The sequence below is a fragment of the Protomyctophum bolini genome (assembly GCF_963924005.1).
Source record: "Protomyctophum bolini genome assembly, chromosome: 9".
In the NCBI taxonomy this organism is placed as follows: domain Eukaryota; kingdom Metazoa; phylum Chordata; class Actinopteri; order Myctophiformes; family Myctophidae; genus Protomyctophum; species Protomyctophum bolini.
The window spans coordinates 44,048,761-44,055,886 of record NC_137870.1 but is presented as its reverse complement, the minus strand read 5'-3'; the positions used below and the strand labels follow the sequence as shown (position 1 = coordinate 44,055,886).

The 7,126-nt window shown below is 41.8% G+C and overlaps 1 long non-coding RNA gene across 1 annotated transcript; it reads left to right on the top strand.

The window, feature by feature from the left end:
* The first annotated feature begins 5,601 nt into the window (after nt 1-5,601).
* LOC308321580 lies at nt 5,602-6,481 on the top strand. The gene is made up of 3 exons (XR_013964633.1): nt 5,602-5,700; nt 6,095-6,160; nt 6,299-6,481. It is a non-coding gene; the product is annotated as an uncharacterized lncRNA (long non-coding RNA).
* Nucleotides 6,482-7,126: the final 645 nt, after the last annotated feature.

Sequence of the window (7,126 nt, the reverse complement as noted above, 5' to 3'; positions counted from 1 at the left end):
AGCAACTTATAACCTCTGATGCAGTGTTGGCACACTATGACCCATGCCTTCCTCTGCGCCTTGCTTGTGATGCTTCACCATATGGCATAGGGGCTGTATTATCACATAGGATGCCTGATGGCTCAGAGAGACCCATTGCTTTTGCTTCTCGGTCTTTAACGTCTGCTGAGCGCAATTATGCACAAATTGACAGAGAAGCTTTGAGCTTGGTATGGGGTGTGAAAAAGTTTAATCAGTACCTCTATGGGCAACGTTTCACTTTGATTACTGATCACCAGCCCCTAGTATCCATCTTTTGTCCCCAGAAAGGTGTTCCCGCCATGGCAGCGGCACGCATACAACGATGGGCTTTATTCTTAGGAGCACACACGTACACAATTGAATATAAAAGTACTAAGCTCCATGGAAATGCGGATGGACTGTCTCGGCTACCACAAGCAACGTTTGAAAAAGCTACTGATCCTGCGGTAGTGCTGCACATGTCACAGATAGAACCCCTGCCTGTTACTAGCGCACAGGTACAAAGAGAGACAAGAAATGACCCTGTCCTAGCTAAGGTCTATGATTTGACAGTGAACGGATGGCCAGCACATGGGAATGCTCAGCTTCCGGAGTATGCCACACGACAACATCAACTCTCTGTGTGCCAAGGTTGCATTATGTGGGGGTCTCGTGTTGTCGTACCTCCAACACTACGTTCCAGAGTGCTCGCATCACTGCATGAAGGACACCTAGGTGTGGTTAAAATGAAAAGCCTGGCCAGAAGTTATGTATGGTGGCCTGGCATCGATAGCCAAATTGAAGACCTTGCCAAGTCATGCACAGGTTGTCAACAGACCCAGCGACAACCCCAGCCAGCACCTGTCCACACATGGGAATGGCCTTCCACCCCCTGGCATCGCATACATATCGATTATGCAGGGCCGTTTTTGGATCATATGTTTCTTATTGTTGTCGACGCCCATTCAAAGTGGCCTGAAATCTTTGCAGTTAAGAAAGCCACGGCTGCAAAGACAGTTAACCTCCTGCGAATGCTTTTTGCTCGCACAGGCTTGTGCCTGCAACTAGTGAGTGATAATGCCAGCATTTTCATGGGGGAGGAGTTCCAAGGCTTCCTCAAGAGCAATGGCATTAAACACATCACGTCAGCCCCTCACCACCCGGCCACGAATGGGCTGGCGGAACGTTTTGTTCAAACTTTCAAACAGTCAATGAAAGCAAGCAGGAAGGAGGAAGTGCCGTTACAACAGAAGGTAGCCAACTTTCTTCTGGCATACAGAAACACTGCACATGCCACCACAGGACAGACACCGGCAATGCTGTTCTTAGGACGACCCTTGAGGTCACGCTTAGATTTGCTAAAACCAGACATTCGCAAACACGTTCAAGAGAAACAGTGTTCTCCCAGCCAGCTGAAAAGGAAGATGAGAACCTTTGATATTGGACAAAAAGTCCTGGCCAGAGACTATCGCAGTCCCACTCAGAAATGGATGTCTGGGGAGATACTGTCACAGACAGGACCCTTGTCGTACACTGTCGGTGTGGAGCCCAACATGATCTGGCGCAGACACGTCGACCAGCTTCTAGATGCATCCACCGGAGAAGTCACCACAGAGACAGCGGGTTCAGATACTCCTCAGGCCACAGATGATACCTTCATGACAACAGCTCGTGGTACTGTTCACACTGACACTCAAATTCCAGAGACTGTGGACATTACTCAGGGTGTGACTGACTCTGACCCTGGTCCACTACGGCGCTACCCTGGAAGAGACCGTAGACCCCCTCAGAGGTTGGAATTATAGTTAACACGGATATGGACTACACGGCCTGTGAACTTTAACACACACGCGCACACACACACACACACACACACACACACACACACACACACTGGACTGATATTCAAAGAAAAATGAAAAAGAGTTTTGGGATTCTGTATTACATTTCATAACTGTTATGGTGCCTTAATTTCTGTTTGAATGCTATACCTATATTTACTTAATATTCCCTGGCACATTCTGATAGTTGGTGGACTTAAAAATTAGAAGGGAGGAATTGTTATGTATGTGGTTCAATCATACATTATTTCAATAATAGCACTGCTGTTATCTTGACATTGCCTAGTTCCTTTAAGACGGTGAATGACGTCATCACGCTGAGACCGTGACTGTATCCCTGTATGAATAAGTGCGCCATTCTAACTAAAACAATGGATATACAGTAAACGTTGTTTGAGTCTTTATTTGCTGTTATTGTAAGAGAACAAACATAACAGTTACCAACTCTCCATCATTTATCCTCCTCAAGGACTGTAGCGGACCCAGCTGGCCATGAAAAGGGTGAAGACTGAACTGATGATTTTGAAGTTTCTTTATTAAATCAACGTAGAACTGACAAGAGAAAAGGCATACAAATGCATCAATAAACATCCAGTATCCAACATCTCATTATCAGTATAACAAACAAGTTCCAATAAACCATATAATTACATGTATATCCCATACAATATACTATAGCTTAAACTACCATATCAAAATGCCATAATATGAAAACCACCACAATAAACCTCAGACAATAAACCACAAGAATAAGACCCAGTCAGACCAAATAAACATTAAAAGAGATTCACCTTATCCCCTTTCCAGCTGGGTGCTAAAGTGGCATGTGCTTCACTGCTTTGTGTCCATAATTTGTTCAGCTTTTGACCGTCAGTCCTTTCCATTGGCCTTCCTTTCCATAAGGCTTGACCAAACTTTGTGTACTGGTCCCATAGTGATGCAGTTCTCGCTCCTCTACCACTGAGGCCCTTTTATTGTCTACTCCTGCTATCTGCAGCACCATGCTGGGCGTCGGCAGCACAACAGGTGAACTTGATCACCCCATCAGTGCCCATTGATGTGCTCCTGAAGTTTGAACAGGAAACTAGTCAAATAAAGGTCTGTAAGACCCAACATGGCAGGAACCCCTTCACAATAAAAGTTTGACCATCCCGGGGTCCGTTACAAGGACCACTGGTTGAGAACCTCTGCAGTAGAGCATATACCGGTAGGCCTATTTGGGAATTAAAGAGCTGGATTAGCTGGAGTAAGAATAAAGGAAATATCTGTATAATATATTTGCTATCATACAATTCCTATGATGCATTAAGAATAATATTTTTCAATGTTTATTTACACATTAAAAACAACACATTAGGAACAACAATATATTGCTGGTGCAGGTGAGATTTACACATTTATTTATTTGGGAATTAAAGAGCTGGATTAGCTGGAGTAAGAATAAAGGAAATATTGGTATAATGTATTTCTATCATACAATCCCTATGATACATTAAGAACATATTTGGAACAACAATATATTGCAGGGTTGTGCAGGTGAGATTTAGAAAACCGTGTGGGGAAGCTCACCTCATTTAACTACAAATAATACATTTTTACAAATCATAAAAATCTAACAAAGTGGCATCATAAATATTAAATAATACAACAATGGATACACAGACAGTATATGAAAAAGTAAATTGGTAGAAAACAAACAAAAAAGTGCAGGCCTATGTGATGTGTGTGGGTGTAAGAGTGGAAGACATTTTGAACTGTTAGATTTGATCCATCAAATGGTTTCTATATTATAAGTTTATATTTAAATTATTTAGTGAAGTTAGACTTTGATGAGAAGAGATCACAGTATAGCTGTTCCACTGTATTACACGGTGCCTCGGGTCCCCCTAGCGGCCGTCTATGTATGTGCACCGTGCACGCTTCCAGCAGCAGCAGCTCTAGACTGTGCAATGTGCGCATGTGCAAAACCGTATGAGCGTTGGTGTGAATGTTTGTTATTAATATACAAAGAAAACTAAAAGGTTTCGTTTGAAAACAGTGTCGTCGTCTTAGCAGCTCAACCCTGAAACGTACAGCAGGTAAGATGAACTGATTCACCCAATTGTTTTTACTACGTTACGTTTATAGGTTATATTATTGACTCTTTTTTAACATGGGACGATTCACGAGTCGTATTTCTCTCATATCTGCTTGTTTGTAATACATGTAGGCCTATCCTAAACAAGTAGTAGTTAATTATTAACTACTACTTGTTTAGTATTACTGATGCTATAGTATTAACTGTTAATACTATAGCATCAGTAATACTATTGTAACTTGTTTGTTATAAGTGTATCCTAAACAAGCAGTAGTTAATACCCCAGCTAACATTTCCCCGCTAGCTACCGCCTCCCGCTGTCGCCTTCACAGCGTAGCACGCCCGGGCGGGCTTGGACTTCCCCCCGCTGTCCGCGCATCAAACGATCGCACTTCAGTTAGATTTTTATTCCTCTGCGCAACAGTGTGCATTTACAGCCCTCGTGACGCTGTCCTGAGGCTTGCCCCCCCCGCCCCTCTCTTCCTCTCTTCTCTCTTTCTTTTGCGCTCTCTCTCTCTCTCTCTCTCTCTCTCTCTCTCTCTCTCTCTCAGACAAGGATGTGCATCTTATGTATAAAATAAATCAATAATAATAATATTATATTTTGTAGGATTATGTTTTTTTTTTAAACTAATATTGAATATAATTAAGTGGATTATTCTTCTACTTCTTCTTGCAGCTATATTTTTAATAATAATATGTACCTGCAGACTATAGTAATTTATTTGTAACACTTTACTGTGGTCGTGCAGTAAATTCACCCGTGAAGCCCCCCCCCCCTCTCTATGGTGAAGCCTGGGACCGAGGCTTCACCCGGCATGCATTGCGGCTTCTCTGAGTTGTTGTTGAGAATTGAGAAATGAGCTAGGAATTAAGACAAGACTCCACAGTCCACAACAAAGGCTTATATTTCGCCGTTTTTTTCCGGAGAAATTCAGTTGAAAGGTCAGTGTATTTTTATATCTGATATATACTGTGTGTAGTTTAATTGCACGTGTTAGAATCGTTTCGTTTCCTAACGCTAGCAGAGGGAATAGATTACCGGTATAGCTATAGCTAGCTAGCTAGCTAATCTATTGTCTGGACGGGCGTTAGCAAACGTATAATTCATGCTATTTTAACAGGCTTAAATACAGCTCCGTTGGAAATAAATAGAAAGCTACTGCAGCTTAAGCGTTATGGACGGTGTTTTATATTATTTCATTTTACAGACAAACAAGATGACGTTCCAAGACCCAGACGGTGGAGCCTGGGGAAACAAAGCAACTTCATCAGAAGTAGGCTAAGTAAAGTGGTTTAGTAGCGAACAATAATAATGTATCATGATGTTCTTTTCTAACGTCTTCTTATGTTGATAAAAGTCCACAATTATTCGAATTGGATAAGATTTGATACGTTGCTTGTGTATAGGCTACATAAACAGCATTTTTGCTGTAAATCACATTTTTTGTCATTTGTTCCAGAACTTGCACCATGAAACGCATTTTCTAACGTAAGTATAGGCCTACTGTGATGACTGTGGACTTAAATATCAATGCTAATTTTCATCTTTATTAAACTGCCCTGTCTCTGCTCTGTCTGAACAGTTATTTGGTGGGAACCACTGAATTAAGTAATTACTTTTTGAAACAACTGAACGTTTTTTACTGAAAACAAATTTCAATTTTGTATCTTTGTCTTTGTCTAAACTTCTCAGGACTGGAACCCTGCGTTCTCTACCACCCTGACCTGGTTTCTACTCCAGTTACATCATGGCAACAACAACAGCAGCTACATAACAAGGTTAAGCCATATATTTTGTGTAACTTCTGTATATATTATGGCCTTTGGATCCTGCTGAAAATAGCCGATCTACAAGCTCTCTTGCCTCAAGTTTGCAATGTGTAACTGTGTACCATTGTTAATTTGTTACCATCATGACATTTTAAATGACCGAGGTGTAGAAGGGAGATGAGCTTGTAGATCTGCTATTTTTCAACAGCTAACAGCTTTTAAAATAATGTTTAAAACCTATGAGGCGACACAGATGCGTCGATGGTAGGTAGGCCTATTTCAGAATGCCTGAATTTACACTTGGTTGCATGGTGAAAATAGTCGATCTACAAGCTCACGTGTTGTGAGCCCTATACAAATGCAATCCATATCAATTTTGTATTTGATTTTGTTCAAATTACAGATGAGGAGGTCACATGGAGGAAGTGGAGATGATGGTGATGGATAAATAAAATTCATAATAAAAATGGTAAGAACATTTTAGCACAGGAATAGAAATTAGAAAATGGCTGGGTTTTACCCACAGGGCAACTGTTAAATCATGGATCACAAGCCAGAGAAATGATTACGGTGAAAATAATTTATTTCATTAATTCTGTGATTTCAGACGAACTTTCGCTGGAGGAAGACCTATCGACTTCAAATGCAACCTCTGCTGGAAAGGCTACCACCAGTCGGGTTTCCCTGACCCTCTACTATACGCAACATCCAGACCTCAAGGAACGCACCCAGCTTTCCGTGCTTGGACATACAGACACGGGGACATACACACATTGCTACGCTCAGAAACTCCTGACTCCACTCAGAAGAGAATTGGTGTTTTAAAGACTTAAGCCCCATTCAGACCGAAGAAGCTGCTTTAAAAAGCAGAAGCAGAACTCTAAAAGACGCAGCTTTTTTTTGAGAAAGTGGGCGTGTACAAGGTACCTGTCACTCAAGCTGCCTGGACTGGCTGTCTGGCTTTGAGACGAGAGACAGGCAGTTTGAGCAGATGCGCATTTGAAAGTCTAAAATGTAAAATAGCGACTGTAGAGGAGAAATAATTATATATTTAGTTACATCATAACCTATGTATGGATGAATAAATAATATAATCTTGGTAAACTTGTTTGTAAATAACCGAACGGACGGGATCTCAATCCTCCCCGTCTTCAGCGCTCATGTCTCCCCCCCCACTCCGCTCTCGTCTCCCCCAGGCCACGAGCGAAACCCTCCGGGCATTTTTTTAAATGGCGGCTCTGTATGTAATGTTAATGTTGATTTAGAAAGAGCATACCGTAGAAATACAATTGTATATATCCAGCACGTCGTAAAAGCAATTAAAACAGCTTATGTTTACGTGCGATTTCCGGACATTCAGTCCCAAGTCTCCCGTGGAAGGGAGCCCCCATCTCGGCGCTGTCTGTCTGTCACTGACCTCGGCTGGCTATATGTG